This window comes from Furipterus horrens, unplaced genomic scaffold (genome assembly GCF_987537825.1).
Source record: "Furipterus horrens unplaced genomic scaffold, mFurHor1.1.pri manual_scaffold_1, whole genome shotgun sequence".
In the NCBI taxonomy this organism is placed as follows: Eukaryota; Metazoa; Chordata; class Mammalia; order Chiroptera; family Furipteridae; genus Furipterus; species Furipterus horrens.
Window position 1 is genome coordinate 4,332,980 of NW_028327171.1, and position 18,459 is coordinate 4,351,438.

The window sequence follows — 18,459 nt, forward strand, 5'->3', positions numbered from 1 at the left end:
GGGCAGGGCCGGTCCCTGAGCGGTGGCAGCGACCTGCCTCCGACCCTCCCTGTCTGCAGCCCCCCGAGGCTCGGGAACTTTCTACAGGAGGAGCAGGAGCCACCCGGGGAGGGAGGATGGGGCAGAAAGAGGCCTTCAGGAGAGGACACCACGGGCCAGGCAGGAGGGCGGACAGAAAGGGGCAGAACTAGGGGATGGGATGGGATGAAAGAGAAGGGGGCCAGGCAGGCCTTGGAGCGCGGAGGGCCCTTGGGAGATCAGGAGAGTGAGGACCCAGCGGAGAACTGCCATCTCCCAGTCTTCTGCAGTGAGGAGCTTGGACTTCCGCTTCAGAGTCTAGTTACACTTCTTCCAGAACCTTTCTCTTCCTTAGCGCACACACACACACACACACACACACACACACACAAACACGCACACACACGCACACGGGGTGCAGGCAGCACTAGACTATTATTATTCAAAAGAAGGATAAGGCTACAATTGTGATGTATTCCTGGGGGAAAGAAAGGATATAATGCATTTTGTATTTAATATATCTCATCTAGTTCATTTTGTATTTAATATATCTCATCTAGTTCATTAACAAAATCTTGCAGCCATGCCTGAACGAGTAGAAATACTCCAACGTGGAAAGGCAACCCAGTTCCACAGAATCTGACCACGCCCACAACCCTGTCATTCTGCAGGTGCCACTGACTGGTTGTGAGACGCAGGGGACAGCTTCAGTCCTCTGGGCCTCAGGCTCCATCATGAGTTTGGTAAGGGTGCACCTTAGCACTCTGAGTGGCCTTCAGGAAGACCGGGGCCCTCTGGGGCCCCCACTGCTCCCCTGCTTGTGCACCCTTGCCTGCAAGACCCCTAAGGAGGGAGGGCTGCCCCCTACAGGCCCCGGTCTAGGCCAGCCTAGACATTGCAGTGCTGTTGGTGGGCTTCTGGGTAAACCTAGCTCTGTACGGTCTTCAAATCCCACTAAAGGGACAGGTAGGGCAGAGAAACCAAGCAATGTCCCCAAGGACAAAGGGGTCAGAACAAGAGGAAGAAGAGAAATCAGTATCGTGAGAATAGAGACTGAATGGACAGACGGCGTCTGACTCAGCCGGAGGGAGAAAGATGAACCCTACCTGCTGGTAGCGCAGGGGGCACCGTCCTTGGGGAACCCAGAAGCACCCTAGGAAGGAGGGACTCTGCAGGGCCTGAGGGCCCTGTGCAGGGTGGTGGGCACAGTCCATGATGCAGGAGAAACTAGGTCTCTTCTGGTGCCCTTTAGTTAGCTTTTCTCTCTGAAAGCTTAACCTTCCTTTGTGCTGTGTTTTTTGTTTTCTTTTTAAGATTTTATTTTTAGAAAGAGGGAAAAGGAGGGAGAAAGAGGTAGAGAAACATCAATTGATGTGGAGAGAAACAACTGGTTACTTCTAACCAGGGACCTGGCCTGCACCCCAGGCCTGTGCCCTGACCGGGAATTGAACCAGCAGCCTTTTGGTTCACAGACCGGCACTCAGTCCACTGAGCCACAGCAGCCAGGGCTGCACTGTACTTTTTGTGCAGGGACAGGGCCCTGTGGACTGCACTGCTTCTTTGCCACGTGGCTCTGTGAAGCTCTGCCAATAGGAGGTTGCCGCGCTAGGAGAGGGGCTGGGGACTCTCCTTCCTGTTCGCATGTCAAGACATGCCTTCACCCTGGTAGAGGCAGTAGGTTTGTGACTTGTCATGCTCCCAGGACCAGCCTCAGAGGGACAGCACCGCAGACAGGGACCCCTCCTCAGGGCTCTGAGACCCTAATCCACGGTCCCTCCTGCAAGTTCATTCAAATGTGCTCACGCTGTCGTGTTTTCCAGACTGGCCTGACCCGGTACAGTGACCCTGACTTCGCCTGCAGGCTCCTTGGGGGATGCTGAGAAGCACGGACAACCACCTCAGCAGGGAGCCTTTCGTCCTAAGTCCACGAGCCAGGGACTGACCCAGCATGGCGTTGTGCTGGCAGTTGTGCAAGATACACAGCATTTCAGCTGTGGCCCTGGCCACCGAAGAGCGCGGCTGGGAAGAAGGGCTTCCTGGGACCACCTGCAGACAAATGGCTCAAACTTAAAGACTGAGGGGGTCAAGCGTTGTCAAGGGCGGGAGCAACTGGAACCATCACGTTGCTAGTGGGAGAAGTACATGGTTACGGGGGTTGGAAAAGGCGTGGTTGAGGCTCTGGCTGGGTAGCTCGGTTGGCTAGAGCGTTGGCCTGATACACCAAGGTTGCAGGTTAGATCCACGGTCAGGGCACAGACAAGAATCAACCCACAAATGCACAAATAAGTGGAACAACAAATGGATGTTTCTCTTTCTCTGTCCCCCTCTCTGCCCCTCTCTGCCTGCTTCCTCTCTCTCTCTCTTTTAAATCAATAAATTAAAAAAAATTTTTTTTTAAGTGTGGCCAAGTCTACTCAAGCTAAACCTACGAATAGTCTATCCCCGACGCTAGGGCTTGCGTGCACCGACATCCACGCTCGGGGAGATCCACAGCAGCATTACTCACAGCCGCCTGCAGCAGGAAATGTCCATCACAGTTGAAAGAATTCTTAAAACTGTCTGATCTTCACACAATGGAATATAACATAGCGGTAAAAATATAACAAACCATCTCTCCAGGCAATAACACTTCACAGACATAACGTGGAAGAAAAGGAGCCATACCCCACGGAGTACGTGCAGTGTGACTCCCCTCGTAGCAAGTTCAGAAACAGGCTATGCTGACCTGTGGCCGAGAGAGGTGGGAACGGCAGTCGCTTCTCTGTTACCGACCGTGGGCCGGGTGAGCGAGCCCGCTGGGGCGTTAGAAACGGCCTGAGTGGCAGTTACAGAGGGATGTACAAACAGAGATATTCATCCAGTTGCTTGGTTAATATTTGTGCACTTCAGTATATGGAATTTATATCTCAATTAAAAAAAAAGGAATTGCTGAGCCATCCCAGGTCTGGGGTGGGGCAGGTTCTGAGACTGGGATTGGAGGCGCTTGGTTATTATTTCGGGGGCACAGGAGGGCTTGTGGAAGTGGAACAGCAACAGGGCGAAGGTCAAGGCTGTGCTGTGAAGCCAGCTCTCGTGGCTGGTGACCGGGGCTGAGTCCACGGGGAAGCTCGGGGAAACTTGCCGGACACGCACCTCGGAATTATCTCCTGTGAGGACACGGAGCGGGGCTGTTCCATGCCTCCTCAGGGGAGTCAGGCGTTGAGGGCCGCCGGGAGGGGGCGGGTGCCCTGGTGCTCCTGGCCTGAACCCCGCGGGGCCAGGGAGTCCCGGGCAGCTGGAAGCGAGCCAGAGCACGCGGAACGGACCGGGTCAGGGCCGTGACAGCGTCTGTCACACTCCTATGATACAAGGCAAACAGGAGGGCCCATTGGCCGAGAAAACTCACCGCCACCAAAAGTTAACTCTTTGAGTCCCCAAGTGGCATGACATAGACGCGTATTCATTTGCACACACCTGAGAAGCAGGGGCGCTGCTGTGTTCCTGAGCGATGTCAGGCACGGAGACTCGCTGGGCCCTGGCGATGACCCCGGGACCTCGGGGAGGGTTTCAGGGCCCGCTGCTCCCACTCCCCCCAACAGCTGTCAGGGTTGGGGGTGGGGGGCGGCCCATGCTGACGGTTCCATACTGTAGAACCAATTTCATCCTAAAGACCAACTCACATTTTGGTCCTACCCAAATCTGAAGTGGAGGGGCCCCCACTGCCGTCGGTGCCAGACCAAGGAGAAAACCAGTGCTCCTTATACGTTCACTGCTGCCCTCATCAGCACAGAGTTTCTACCCAGTGGCCCCAACGGAGGATGACAGCAAAGGCCACGACCACCATCTGGTCCACAGAGGCCAACGTGCAGGACTTTTTGTGGGGCCAAGAGGACACCCCTGCTCCCTGCTGCTATGCTATCTCTGGAGTCCTGTGAAGCTTGAGTCTGCAGTGCTGAGCGCCCACCCCGCCCCCCTCCGCCATGGCTCAGAGGCAGCCTGGAACCTGCCATGAGCAGTGGGGAGCTGTTCCCGAGGGCTGAGCTGTGAGGGTAAGCCCCGGCTGAGACTTTGGGTTTTGGGAGGTTGAGGGGATGGCAGGTGATCTTTTTTCTGTAACTTCGATTACTTTCAAGCCCCTTTCTCTTCCCATGGTGACTACTCTTGCCCATCAGGGTAAATTCTAGCTACTCACGGTTTAAAACACCGCTGCTTAGAAGTGACTCTTCAGGTAATTCAGGGTTCTCAGGCTAATTCCAGGCTTAAGTCTTAGGCAATTCCAGGGGCTTCCCCTCCATCCTGGCATTGGTGATGACCCCCTCGCCCCGAACTACTCACCCCTGTTCCAGCTGAGCTGGCTTCTAACCCATCCCATAGCCCATGCCCACAGGATCCCCCACCCAGGGACCCCATGGTGGGCACTGTGAAGCCTTCCCCCCCTATACCCAGTCAGACTCCACTCCTCACCCACACCCCGCTGGGCTGGGGAGGGGACATCCAGGGCCCCATTCAGGACTGGGCCCACCTTCTCTCTTGCCCTCCCCAAGTCCTGGGGGCTTCAGTGTGCTGTCTTAACAAAGAGGCCATTCCCTCATGTCTGACTGTGTGGGTCAGACATGAGACCCCAGCAGAGGCTGGACTGGGTACACATGGTTACATAGGAATGACCTGAATGCGTCCGTCATCCGGCAAAATTCTTCCTGAGAAGGCTTCTCTTCTGCTCGTCATGTCAAAGAGAACATAGTCCCTGGGGCCTGTTTTGTCTGTTAAAGACTTGGTTTCCCCTTCTTTGTATTTCTCTATCTGGGCCGTAAAACTAAAGGGAATTTCTCTTACGTATCTAATCAAATGCAGAACTGTTAGGAGAGAAATTCTGAACCCAAGGGAGAGCCCAGTTGGGTATGCAATTAAATAAGATGGAAGAGGATATAAATGCAAAAGAAAGGACAAAAGAAAACAGAAAAAGCCAAGCTGTCAAGAGTGACAAACAGTCAGAGTAGCTGGACAAAGAGTGAAAAATGAGTGGGAGCTGATGACAGGCACCTAAGCAGAATCACAGGCACCCTGACGCTGACCCTGACCAGGTGTGTGTGTTTGGGCCAAATGAACCTCCGGGTCCCCGATTTCTGGAAGCAAGAGGCAGTGAACGCTAGCCACCAGTCCAGAGCCTTGGTGATGCCTGACTCAGTTTACATGCCAGTCCCACCACTCTGTCCAGCCTCCTGGCCTCCATCGCTGCTAAAATGGCCCCAGGGAGGACACTCCTGGGGCGGGAGGGACCCAGTACTCTCCGCCCTCCCGTGGTTCCCAGGTCTGGCCTGCCCTGACCCATGAAAGTCCTAGCAACTGCTGGGAACTAATTTAGAAGGATGGTGTAATCTTTGCCCAGAAAAATGGAGGAAGGAGCCAGCAGATACACCGTTTGCTCTGTCACCCCTGCGGCCCCCTGCCTGAGATGGCTCGCGGGGCACCGCTGCCCCGCTTTCCTGAGAGACAGTGACCAACTGGGTAATGCAGCGTCTTGCATTTCCTTCCCCCCTTTCCAGCCTCACTGCTCTTTCTCCCTCAAGCTGGCTTCCCTGGGACTGTCCCACCCCCAAAAGGGTGAGCACACAAGCTTGGCCGCGGGCTGTTTTCTAGGCAACCTGCACAAACCTGGTCGCTGCAGCAGGCGCCTTTCAGCTGAGTGCTGAGGAGCTGGGTGCCAGAAGAGAAGTCACAGTCTCCTCTGTTCCCTGGAATGGGTGTTGGAGACAGACCCACCGGTACCAGTCTGCTGGGGCTGCTATCACAAATGACCACACATGGGGTGCTTAAAACAGGAATTGATTCTCTCTCGGTTCTGGAGGCCAGGAGTCTGAGGCCAAGGTGCTGGCAGGGCTGTGTTCCTTCCCCAGGCTCCGGGGGGAGCATCCTTTCCGCCTCTCCCAGCTACTGGAAACTACTGGCAAGCCTGGGCATCCCTTGACTTGTGGCCGCATCACTCCCATCTCTGCCTCCGTCTTCACATCCCCTTCTTCTCTGTGTGGCTGCCTAATCTCCCTTTGCCTCCCTCCCGTAAGGACTGGGTGGCACTGAGGACCCCCCGGGTAACCCAGGATGCTCTCTTCATCTCAAGATCCTTAATTTAATCATAGCTGCAAAGTCCGTTCTCCAAACAAGATCCTTCACACGTTCCAGGGATTAGGACAAGGGCGGATCTTTGGGAGATCATTTTCCAACCAACTCCAGTATCCTTCCTCTCCTGCTTGGAATGTACAGCGGAGAGAAGGGGATGGTGAAATTCTAACTCCACCTCCAAACAGTTCTGTGGAGAGAGAGGCACAAACGGAGGGAAATGCTAACATTTCTGTTTCCGGTGCTATCTGCAGCACACGAGGGACCCCATCTTCTTCCGTCTTCACGTCCACATGTGCTAGTTCTTTCTTGAGAGAAACAACATCGAAGCATCCTGTCACGCTGAGTGAAACTGCTTGCAAATACAGGGGCTGGGCTAGCCGTGTCCCCTGCTGGTGGTCATGAGGTCCTCCCACCCAGCCTCTCCCCACAGGGCTCCCTCCCCAGCCCTGGCTGGGGGGAACGGCCAGTGCCCCCATTTAGAACCCATGTGTGAAAGGCCCCAAAACAGAGCCGTTTCCTGAGCAGAGATGAGCTACAGGCTGTCTTCCCATCCTTCTGGTGACCAAGAGCCCCTTTATACACTGGTCGTGGGTGTCCAGATGGAGCTACAAATCTGGCTTGGAACAGAGTTTTAGCGTGGACAAAGCTAACTGGTCGATCCAAGGGTTAAATCTATAATTTTGCCCTCTTCTTATCACCAGACTCAAAGTAATAATTACTCAAGCCAGATTTTCCTTGTTATGAAATTTACTAAATATTTATCACAAAATTGCTACATTGCAAAAAGGAAGTTGGAGAGATATAGCAGCACTATTTATAGCAGCCAAAAAGTGGAAAAACTCAAATGTGCAGTTGTATAAACAAAATATGGTCTAATCCATACAACGGAATATTATTCAGCCATAAAAAGGAGTGAAGTACTGATAAATATTACAACACAGATGAACTGTGAAGACATTATACGAAATAAAATAAGCCATACATAAGCACACACGCCATATGGTTCTATCCATATGAAATCCCAGAAAGAAGATTGGTGGTCACTTAGGGCTGGTGGTGGGGTCGGGTTAGGGAGTTAATAGCTAGTGGGGTTTCTTTTTAAGGAGATGAAAATGTTCTAAAATTGACTGTAATGATGATTGCCCATAGCTGTGAACATACTAAAAACCATTGAATTGTATACTTTAAATGGGTGAACTATATGGTATATGATTATACCTCAATAAACCTATTTTTTAAAAAGAAAAAATGGAGGCAATCAAAAGTAAATTGAACCATCATTCATAGTTGTACTACCCAAAGATACTCACTATTGACATTTTAAACAATATCCTTCTGGTTCTTCTTTCTATATAGTTTTGTTGTTTTACTTAATGGTGATCATTCAATAGGCAGAGTTTTATTGTATTGGCATGACTTTCAATGTAGACCAGACAGGATTTAGCTGCCAATAACAGAAGTTGTTTGAGCTATTTTAAGCAGAAAGAGATTTAATGGAAGGACTTTGGTGTTTCCAAGATTGTTGGAAGGACTGGAGAAGAGGCTCTCCAGGCTGGACAACACTGCAGAACTGACAGGCCAGGGTAGCAGCTGGCATAGGTCAGGAAGGTGGGGGGCCAGGAAGCTGACACTGTGACTGATGAGTCCAGCAATGCCCCTGTTAGCAGTGATCCAGGGATTGGAAAACTACCACTGGAACTGCTGGCTTGAGAGCGATGCCATTGGGACCTCTGCTAACACTGCTCTCGCCCCCACGCACACGTCATGCCTACCAGCAAGAACCACAAAAGCCACAGGAGTATGACTTTCACTCTACTTCTCAACTAAGTACTTTTATTGGCTATACTTAAGTCATTTCGGGAACCCTAGCTGCAAGGGAGTCTGGAAAATACGATTGCCAGTTCTCCAGGCTCTGTACTCTAGGAAGGTATTTATCTATATCATGTTGTTATAATCATTCAGTCTTTTTAAATAGCTTCCCTGGCTAGTGTGGCTCATTGGGTTAAGCATTGGCCTGCGAAACAAAAGGATGCCTGTTCAACTCCCAGTCAGGGCACATGCCAGTGAGGCAACCAACTGCTGTTTCTCTCCCTCTCTTTCTATCTCCCTTCCCTTCTCTCTAAAAAATTAACTAATTAACTAATGAAAAAATCTTTAGAATAAAATTTTAATAAATAAAATAGCTGTATAACTTTTCATTAAATATAGGGGTGGGCAAAAGTAGGTTTACAGTTGTTTGTATGGAAAATAATACAATAATTAATAAGTAATAACAAGAATAAACTCTACGTGTTGTGTACTCACAACTGTAAACCTACTTTTGTCCATCCCTATACATATATATATCTCAACACTTAATTCATCAACTCCTGTCCATTTATTTTGATATTATAAATATTCCAACACTTACTATTATAAATGATGCTGTGATAATAATGCCAATAATAATAGTTAATTGAATACTCCCTTCTCCTACACCTTTTTTATATATGTCATTCACTTTTTAGTTAACACTCATAACCTCCTTAAGAAGTAGCTAGTATCCCCATTGGACAGATAGCAAAACTGAGATTTAAAGAGAAGCCAAACCTAAACTTGACACCAAAGCTTGTACATTTAAGCTTGTACACAATATTCATGGCAGGGGGAGGAGTGCTTCTTCATATTAGAAATGATTTCCATAGGATAAATGATCAGAAATAGAATTAGGTGTTCCAAAGCTGCAAACATTTCTAAGACCCTTAAAACACATTAGCAGGCCAGATTCTCAAAGTCATTATCAGGACTAAGCGGCCTCAGTGGCAGGAACTCTTTTTATCATGCGAATGCCTGGTGGGTTCCCTGGCACACTGTGGCCACACATGTTTCTTGAATGAGTAATGGGGTGTGTGCAAGTAGGAGTGGGTGAGGACTCCCCGAGTCAAAGAGCTGCATTCCTTTTGTTGGGTAAAACAGGCTGCTCCGAAGTGAGTCCCGCTCTAACTGCACATGAGTAATGAGTGCCTGGAACACTCAGCCCTCAGCCTGTGTTTTAGCCACCTTCACATGCCAGGTGACTCACCACCCAGGCCTGCAAATCAGCTGACTGTAAAGAGGACTACAGTGGCCTGATAAGTCACGCCACAGACCGTCAGAGTAAGTTTGCATGGGGCTGGAAATTGGGAGTAGTTTTTAGTAAGAGCCACAGCTCATGCTGGATTATTTAATAAGTCACCTGACCTATTAAATGACAATTCTCCATATAAGTATCAGCCCTGGCTGCTGTGGCTCAATGGACTGAGTGCTGGCCTGAGAACCAAAAGATCGCTGGTTCGATTCCCAGTCAGAGCACATACCAGGGTTTCGGGCTGGGTCCCTAGTTGGGGACGTGCGAGAGGCAATTGATTGATATATCTCTTGCACACTGATGTTTCTCCCTTTCATTCTCCCCTTTCTCTAAAACATAAATAAATAAAATCTTTTAAAAATAAATAAACATCAACAGCTGATATATATTGTCACAATTCACCAAAGAAGGTTAGATATAAACCCAATGCTTTTCTTTAGGCAGTTGCACTAAGCACTGCAGGCTACTAAACAGTCTTGACAAGCCCTGCCCTACATCCCTACAGGAAGAGGAGGCAGTGGTCAGTCAAATCCACACAGCTACCAGCTGAGGACCTCTCTATGGCTAAAACCTTGGGACCTCAATGTACTGCCTTTCCCTGCAAAGCAAAGTCTGGGGCAGTCTTGGGAATCTCACCAAGCTGCCAAAACCCTGTTGAACTTCAGCTCGTCTATGACCAGGTGGGTCTAGGTCCCAATGGGTTCTTCCATTGATCAGACTATTACATGGGATTTCCACAGTGTATTTCCCCTTTTAAAAAATCCTAAGGTTATTAAAGATACTCTTTTTCATGCTACCTAACCCATCTCTTGGAATATATACTATCAGGGGTCTTTAAAGGGATGGAATTATAACTTGAATTATCAATACAGGGGAATGTCAGATGTCCTTCTGCTCATGTCCCCCAGGCTGCTGTCACATCTATGAAGCTCTAGCAGGTCACGGTCAGAGGAAGGCTGGGAGGCAGTACTGCCCAACCAGACCTTAATCATTTTATTTATTCCACATGGCCTAAGAACACGCTGGAACATAACTTGCCATAATTTTTCTGGTGATTTCTATGAATCACTTTTTAATTATGAATAATGTTTTCAGAGACACTCCTGAGAAATTTTACCCAAGGTTCCCTTGACAACCATCCCATCAAGTATCTAAAGGGAAGCAGCTTCCACGGCCAACACAGAAAATCACTTTGAAAGCATGGATTCCGAAAAGACCCATCCGTCATCTTGCTGAGACCCACTCTTGTGATTCACACCCGCCGAGGGTCACTGAGACATTCAGATCAACATGCATAAGTAGAAAAATACATTCACTGTCAAATCATGTTCCAAGGATTTTGTAACGTATGAATTTTGTAACTTCTTTTCTTCTTCCAGCTAGGAATTTTTCTCTGTGTGTCTAAATTATTGCTTTTCTACCCTCCGTGGAAGGTTTTCAGCCTTTACCAGACCTGCTATGTCTATAGCAGGAAGGACCCTGGCCTCTTGGCTCCATCCAGGCCACTCGGATAGTAAAATGTTTGCACAAAGGAATTTCCATTTCTGGGACTTACTTTCAGAAAATCCAACCGCCGGATGTCAGACAATCAAGCAGGGTCCAAGCACAGCATTCCTGCGGAACAGAGGCCAGGCTGGCTCTGGAATCCCAGCACTCCGCAGGTGCAGCTCTCCGGCTTCCACTTTGCTCCATTTGTCAGAGTTGACAGCTTCTCCGAAAATGATGGTGTTGGCATCAGACTAAACAGAAATATAAATAAGTCAATTAGCTTTCAAGGGAGCACCCTGAATGTTGCTTAAGGAGGCAGGTATTTTCTGGTCAATTACTTTAAGTGGACTTCAATAAACACTAAAATTATTGGGGCATGGGTAAAAATGGCGATGATCTTCCTCCCCCCTGGCCCCCAACTATCCAGCAAGGAAAGCAGATCCACAGATGTGCCTTTTACCTTGTTTCCAGTGCCTGAGAGTTGCTTGAGGTTGTCACCTCCGGGTACACAGGGCTGAATGCTCAGACAACGTGGAACACGGAGCCTGTTGTGTCCCCAGGAACAGCCAACATCGTCTGTCCCCCAACAGCGTTCCCTTTCGCTTCTGTGCTTTTCTTTCCCGAACGCCTGCTTGTAATTACTCAAAAGTTGGATTTCTCAATAACCTCTTCCAAGTACCCACCTCTCAGTCCCACAGCCCCAACCCCCACGCCCGGGTCTGGGCCTTGCAATGGTAGGAATTCTCCAAAATGAAAGGGGAGATTGAAACTCCGACTGTCACCCTTCCCTAATGAAGCGGTTTAATTGGCTTCGGCCGTGGGATCGAAGGAGCACCTCTTGCGCGACTCCCTCGAGCCAGCGCACACTCACACCCTGGCCGCCCCTCTGGTGGAGAAGGAAGCGAAGTGAACGTTTCCCACAACGGGACTATCTGGGCCTCCAGCTAGGAAGACGCCGGAGGGCTCACCCGCCTGGTTCAAAAGCTTCTGGGAGCCAAGCACAGAGAATTCCGTAGTCAGATTAAACAATGTCTGTCTACACCGCAGGGCGAAAGGAGCGTGGGCGCGATATTTTGTTTCCGCCTCCAAAAAAGTGAAGACGGTTCTGGAGTTGGGGCCAAAAATATTCAGGGATCACACAGTTTCAGTTGACGCCGAGGTTTATCAGCTAGCCTATTTGTCCAAGGGAAAATACTCCTGAATTAAGAAAAAGTGCTCATTTTGAGTCTTTCGTTTTATACGAAGATGTGCCCTGCCCCGCACCTCCTTTGTCGGGGTTATTTGATCTGGCACCTGAAGGGAATTCTGTTTCCCGGCAGTTAAAATTGGGAGAGAGACGGTAGAGCGGAGTCGGACCTTCCCCAACCCCGGACCACTGCAGGTCCACCACCCTCACCACCCCCAGCGGCTGAGCTGCCAGCGCAACAAATTCTGAAAATTCAGCTCGGTTGGGTGGTCTTCGTGCGCGCCAGCCGGGGTTGGCTCAGGGGGCTTTAGCGAAGCCCAGATGAAAGCACCAGCCCCTAATACCCACCAGACAGCCCCCACCCACATACCCACACGCACCGGGTCCCGCTCTCTCCCGCCCGCTCCCTCTGATCCCTACTTTATGGCTGGAAAGAACTGGGGGTGGGAGCCTGCGGAGCAGAGGAAAGCAGAGGTCCAGCGAGCCGAGTGGGGAGAAGATGGGAGTTGGATACGAATTCCACACGGCCCCATCCGCGTATGAGCGTCAAGCACACCGCCCAGCGGTGCGCAGCGAGACCTCGCAGTGCACCCTGCGCCCCCGCCGTCAGCACTGAGCGCGCGCGTGCTCAGGAGCCCCGCACCCGCGTCTGCGGTGACACCCCCCTCCCGTGCGTTCGGATCCGCGGGGTTCACGGAGCCCCCCACCCTCTCTGCCTACCCGGCTCCTCCTGCGGCCGTGCGCCTTGCGCCCCCTTCCGCCAACTGGCCCGGGACGCGCTGCCACTGCGAGCCGTCCGAGACTGCGACCCAAAGGCGGGAACCGCGCCGCCGAGTACGCCGGAGACAACGCCCCGCGGCGCCTGCACCCAGCGCCGGCAGCAGGAGTCCCCAGTCCCCGCTGTGGAATTAAGACCTCTGGCGCTGGGGAGGCCTGACGCTCGGCCCCTTCCGGCCGCCCTCGGGCCACCCTTGTCCCCGAGCGTGCCCTGGAACTCCCGAAGCCGGCTTTCGGCCCCGGGAGGGAAGGGCGGGCAGAGGGGGCCTCCACGGCCTCCGCGCCCGGCCTCCCGCGCGGCCCCGCCGCCGTTCGGATCTGAAGCCCGGCCTTGGCGCGCCCGGCACCTCTTACGCAGGCCGGCCCTCTGCTGTGGGCGCCGCTTCCTTCTCCACCCCGATGGGAGATCGTGTTCCCGGAGAACAGCTCTCAGGAATCCCGCTTTCTACGCCAACCTTTTAAAGAAAAGAGAAGGAATCCGCACGAAGCGGGAAGATGCTCACAGCCCCGGGTCTGGGCGGCAGCGCACGCCCAGGCCCCGCTGGAGGGAGCCAGTCCGGCCCGCCCGCCCGCAGGCTTTTCTGTAACTTTCTCTGCTAAACCGCGAATGAATTAGCGCCCCTCTTCCTACGGATTTGTTTAGATTAAGGGGAACGTTCCCCAGTGCTTGCTTTGCTTTGCAAATAGCCCCCTTATGTTAATGAAACGAGTTGGTGTCTTCAAAGTACTATAATAGCCCCAGCTGATAATCAGCCTTAAGGGTTGGCTATTACTAGTATCACCTGCTAGAAAAAGACAAACCTGAAGGCCATCGTGTTTGTGCTTTCTTGGATGTGCAAAAATATTTGTCTCTGGTGGATAGGTGTTTGTTTATTTATTTATTTTTAAGAAACTTTTCTGTTCGATGTTTTTAGAAAGGCGGTTTCGGTGCCATTGTTAGTGACCTAGCTGGTGTTCAGATTTCAGGGTGCTGTGTAATTGATAAAACCACTGAGGAGTGTCAGCTCACACCAGATCATGACTCCTCCAGACCTGGGGCTCGCTGGAGGCGAAAAGAGTGGCTTCGCGGGGAATGGAAGGGCGGCCTTTCCCTGAACCAGGACTTTGAGGCGGTGTTTCTGTGAAGCCCGGCACAAAGCCCTCCCATAGTCCATGCAGCTCCACGCTGCCTGGTCGTGGAGGAGTGGGAGGAGGTCAGCACAGGACGCTTGTACTCCCCTCTCCCGCAGCCGGGTATGCCTGGCCGGTCCCTGATCGCTGATCCTGGGCACAGGGCGCTGCGTGCGCCCCAGCGGGATCCCCACCACCCCCAGAGGACACTGGCTGTCTTTGTGCTTTGGGAGGGGGTGCCAAGTCCCTCGGCACCTTCTCAGAGTTTGGGGACAAAGCTGGGCCAGGCTTAGGAGGCGGGCAAGGAAAGTGCAGAGGAAAGGGCTACCTCCCCACCCCTAGGAAAAATTAGAAAAAATTGTGGCTGCCTTTTACCCAAAACCGGTGCAGTTTTGGTGGCTCCGTGTGGCCCTCGCTCAGGGACCTTGCAAAACACTGTAATTAATTACCAGTGGCACTAACAGTTTTTGTTCCCCTAAATGCATCGCCTCGAGGGAGGGAGAGAATTAGGTGGCAGCTGCCCCCTCTGTTGGACAGGAGGTGCGGCCAGGTGGGCCTCCAATCCCAGACCTGGAAGGGTACTGGACAACTGAGTCCAAGAGAAGGATGATGCTCTTTCCGAAGCCCGGATGGCAGAATCAGCCTCAAGCAAGCACCCTGGGGTGCCTCCTCTCATTGTCTGCCACCGCCACCCCCAGCCAGGCCGAGACACCCTGCCAAGGCCGAATGCTCTGGTACTAAGGGTCCGGGGCCCAGGGCACGAAGGTGGAGCTACTCTAGTTACTGCCACGTAACCAGATCATCAGAGAGCCGTCTACAACCTAAAAGCAAACACCTTCTCCAATGGCGTGACTTCCAGTGAAAGAATTTAAAATAACACAGCAAAAAGATAACTTCACTCCCTCTACCACTCCCAACGAGTGAGCAGAAGCAGTTATTGTCTTGACCTCTGGAGGAATGAATGGTTGTGAAATTACTCTGGATACCTGGAATTACTTTTCACAAAGAGTAGTAATGTTGTTCTTGTCTGATCTTTTCTGGGAGTAACAGAAAAGGAAAAATTGGTGATATCTCCATGGGACTTACAGGAGGAAAGAAGTGAGAAGCCAAAGCACTCTTTGGATAGGTCAGACTGAAAAAGGTTCTCAGCCATGAAACAGTTATAGAGTACTGGACATAGGAAGGATTTCTGCAGGAACCATATCTGTGTAGACCAGGGGTTAGGAATCGAATAGATTCTAATCTCAGCAACCCTGGATTATCTGTTGCCTGGGTTTGCTCCAGCAGTTGAATTTCTCCTTAAACATCACTTCTGAGGTTCAACACCCCCGCATCTCCTGCTAAGAATGGAAGAAGCCTTCCCCCACCTCGTTAGTGACCAAGTCTCTGATCCCCTTCTGCCACTGCAGCAACCTCTCCAGCAGCCCATCGCGTGGAACATCTGCGCGTTTTCCCCTTGATCTGACGGGAAAGCCGGTTTCCGCGGGGGATGGGCCTCAGGTAGGCGCTGCGCGCAGCCTGGGGAAGAACAGTTGCGGAGCATCTGAAGCAGAAAATCCAAGCAGATGTGGGGGCGGCCTGGGCCCGCCCCTTTCCTCTTGGGGCCTCAATTTCTTCCAGATCAGTTTCCTAATGGAAAATTTCTAAGAGGCGAGGGGTATATGCAGAGGCGCGCTTGTGAGCCTCTGGGTGCTCCCAAATGCGGGAAGCAGGGCCTGCTGGGGCTGAGGGCGCCGGGCAAGCAAGCCCCTTGCTGGAAGCTCTGGGCATCAAGTGCGCGGCAACCCTCTTCCCACCCATCCTCGTCCTGCCCCCAACATCCCATCATTCCAGATTCTGCAGGCTCTTGCCTGGTCATAAGGAACCCAGTCCTGGGTGATGCGTCTCCACGGAGTCTCCAAAGGCTGGTCTCCTTGCTCTGGACAAGGTGCCCGGCTTTAGGCCAAAAGCATAGACCAGGAGGGAGGCACTCCCCACACAAAGAGCCCAGGAGTCAGGGACACGCAGCAGGTGTCCCAGTCGGAAGCCACCTACAATCTTCCTGATCACTCCAGATAGCACGTGTTTAGTGCTCTTCCCAGTTTATACCGAGCTTCTAGCCGGTGGTAAGTGGCCTGGTCTGAGGTAGACAGAGCCCGGATAAGGCCCCAACCAGGCACAGGGGTGGGGGTGGGGTGGAGTGGGGCTCTTCACTATTCCACGCAGACAGCACTATCCTTCCCACCTGGGAAATTTTGAGGTCTGTGCCCGAGGACGCTGAGTAGCAAAAGGTGGCGCATGGGAGACCCGCCATCGCTGTGTGGGTGTGCATTGAATGGATGCATTGGGGTGGAGGTCCACACTGTCCACCTGGGCATCTGCGGGGGCAGGCTTTGGGCCTGAAAGTGTCCTCCACACCCATCTGCGAGTCTCCAGACACGCCGTACGCCACCTCTCAAACCACGCGATTCGCGCTGGTCTCCAGGGTGCGATGACAGCGGCTGCCACCGCGCGAAAACCGGGTAGCGAGCTCTTAACTAGCTTTCCCGTAAAATCCGGGAAATTTGATTTGAGAAAGGTTCCTGTACCTGTTATTTGTCGGGTTTCTCCCGCTTCCACTTAGCCATGTTCCTGCGATCTGGGTAATCCCTTTCAAGCCCGGGAGGAATTCTCCCGGGTCCATAATTGAGGATCGGAAATCATGGGGGTGAGAGACCGTTAAATCCTCCCGAAGCCAGGCTGGGGCAGGAGCGAGCGCACTTGGGGCGGCCTGCGCCAGTGGCGACGAAGCCTTCTCCGGGAAGCCCCGAGCCAACAACGGTTCAAACAGCCCCGCGCGGGATTCGGGGCGGGGAATCGAACCGGGAGCGCTCCGTCTGGGCACGACCTACCAGCGACGCTCGAGCGTGGCCCTGATCTTCTTCACCCACTGCTGGAAAGAGGAAAGCGCTCCTGAATCCAAAACGCCAAGGGAAAGTACCGGTTCCTGGGTGCTCCTGGCGTTCCCCACCAACTCTGAAACTCGGCTTCCTGCTTTCCGAGCACCAGCCCCGCGAGCCAAGACCAAGACTGCAGGGTGTGGGGCCAGATGGGGGCCGCGTCTGGGTCCATGCATTGTTCCCCCCACCGAGGAAGCTACGACGCACCCACGGCCCAAGCACGCGTGACCTTCAAAGGGATCCTTGAAAAAGGTCAGGAGAGCTTGCAACAGAAACGGGGGTCGCCGGCTGTATCTTGAAGGCGCAGGGGAGAGAGGCGAGTACCAAGTCATTGTCGGGCCGTGACTTCCCTGAGCAGCAGGCTCCTCCCGAGACGGGAGAGTGAGGTGGCACCAGGGACAGAGATCTCAGCGCCGGGCCGGCAGCCACCGGAGTCTCACCGCCTCGCGCCGACCCCCAAATCAGGAGCCCCACAGTCCCACAGCCCTAGTCGCCAAGGGATCCCCAGTACCCCGTGCACTGCGTCCACCTGACCCCACGCCCCTGGGAAGCTGCGCACAGGTCTGCAAGGCAACTGGAGGGTTCAGGCTCCTAAAAGAGGCGGGGGTTTGTGCAACCGGGATGGAAGGAGGATCCCACCCCCCGGGACTGCAGACACCAGGGCGGAGGTGGGAAGACAGGGGAGGCGGGACAGGAGGATTCTTTCGGTCCAGTGCGGCAGTGAGGGAAAGTGCCGGGACACCTATGGCCGCGTCTCTAAGTGCGTCTCCCTAGTGCCACTGCCTCCGGCCCCATCACCGTGGCGCGCACGGGTGCTCGCCCGACATCTTCGCTCCGCGGCCTGAAGCTCCTGCCGCAGCTACAATTCCTCTAAATCTCGGCTGCGCTGAATCGGGCTGCGGGAGCCCGGGCTGTGGGCCCCGTGCCCTCCGCCGCCCTGGGCGAGGCCTGGACACGAGGCTCGGCTCCCCGACCTACTCCCTCCCCGCGGCCCGAGCGTCCCCGCGGCCTCCGGCCACTCCGGGTAAGGTGCCAATCTCCTTTCGCTCACGAGTTTCAAGGAGAGAAAGGGCAGAAGGGACACTTCGGAGCCTTTCACGCGCTCTTTCCTAAGGTGGATGGTGTGCGGGGGGTGCTCTTCGTTGCCGGCCTCCCCCACTTAGGCTCTGGGACCTGCGGAGGGTGAGGGCGAGGGGCCAGCTCGCTCTCGGAGGATTCGGTCACCCCCGGCCGGACACTGGGCCGGAGGGTCGCGCAGCCTCCCCTGCCGCAGAGAAGGTCGTGGCATTCCTCCCTCCCTCCCTCCTTCGTTCCTCCCAGCGCCCTTCCGAGCGCCCAGGTCCCGCGCCCTCTCGCCAGGGCCCGCGGCGCGCCTTGTGCACTCACCGGGGCTTCCTCGAGCCGGTCTCCCCGGGGAGAGTCCCTGGAGGCCACGACGCTAAGGCGCGCCTGTGACTCCCGGGCCGCGGCGGAGTCGGGAGGCGAGGTTCGCCGCCCCCGCCCCCGCCCCCGCCACGGTCCCTCCCCCCGACTCCCCCTCCCCAGGCTGCTGTGGCCCAGCGCTCCGCCCGAAGGCGGGTCCGCCATAAACAAACGCGGCTCGGTCGCACGTGGACCACGGAGCTGCTGCGCCCCACGACAGATCGCGGGCTCCGGGCGCAGCGTCTCCAGGCACAGGAAACCGCCAGGGAGGGCAGGAGAGCGCGCCCGGGCCCGGCCCAGCCGCCCACGCCCCGGCTCCCTCCGCTTGCCTCCCGCTC

The 18,459-nt window shown here is 53.7% G+C and overlaps 1 long non-coding RNA gene across 2 annotated transcripts; it reads right to left on the bottom strand.

The window, feature by feature from the left end:
* Positions 1–10,165: 10,165 nt before the first annotated feature.
* LOC150020538 (uncharacterized) lies at positions 10,166–18,197 on the bottom strand. 2 transcript variants are annotated; one of them, XR_016509969.1, is made up of 3 exons: positions 18,086–18,197; positions 11,169–11,336; positions 10,166–10,959 (listed from the first exon to the last, which is right to left on the bottom strand). It is a non-coding gene; the product is annotated as an uncharacterized LOC150020538 (long non-coding RNA). The 2 variants fall into 2 exon arrangements; XR_016509971.1 differs by lacking the exon at positions 11,169–11,336.
* Between the last annotated feature and the right edge of the window lie 262 nt (positions 18,198–18,459).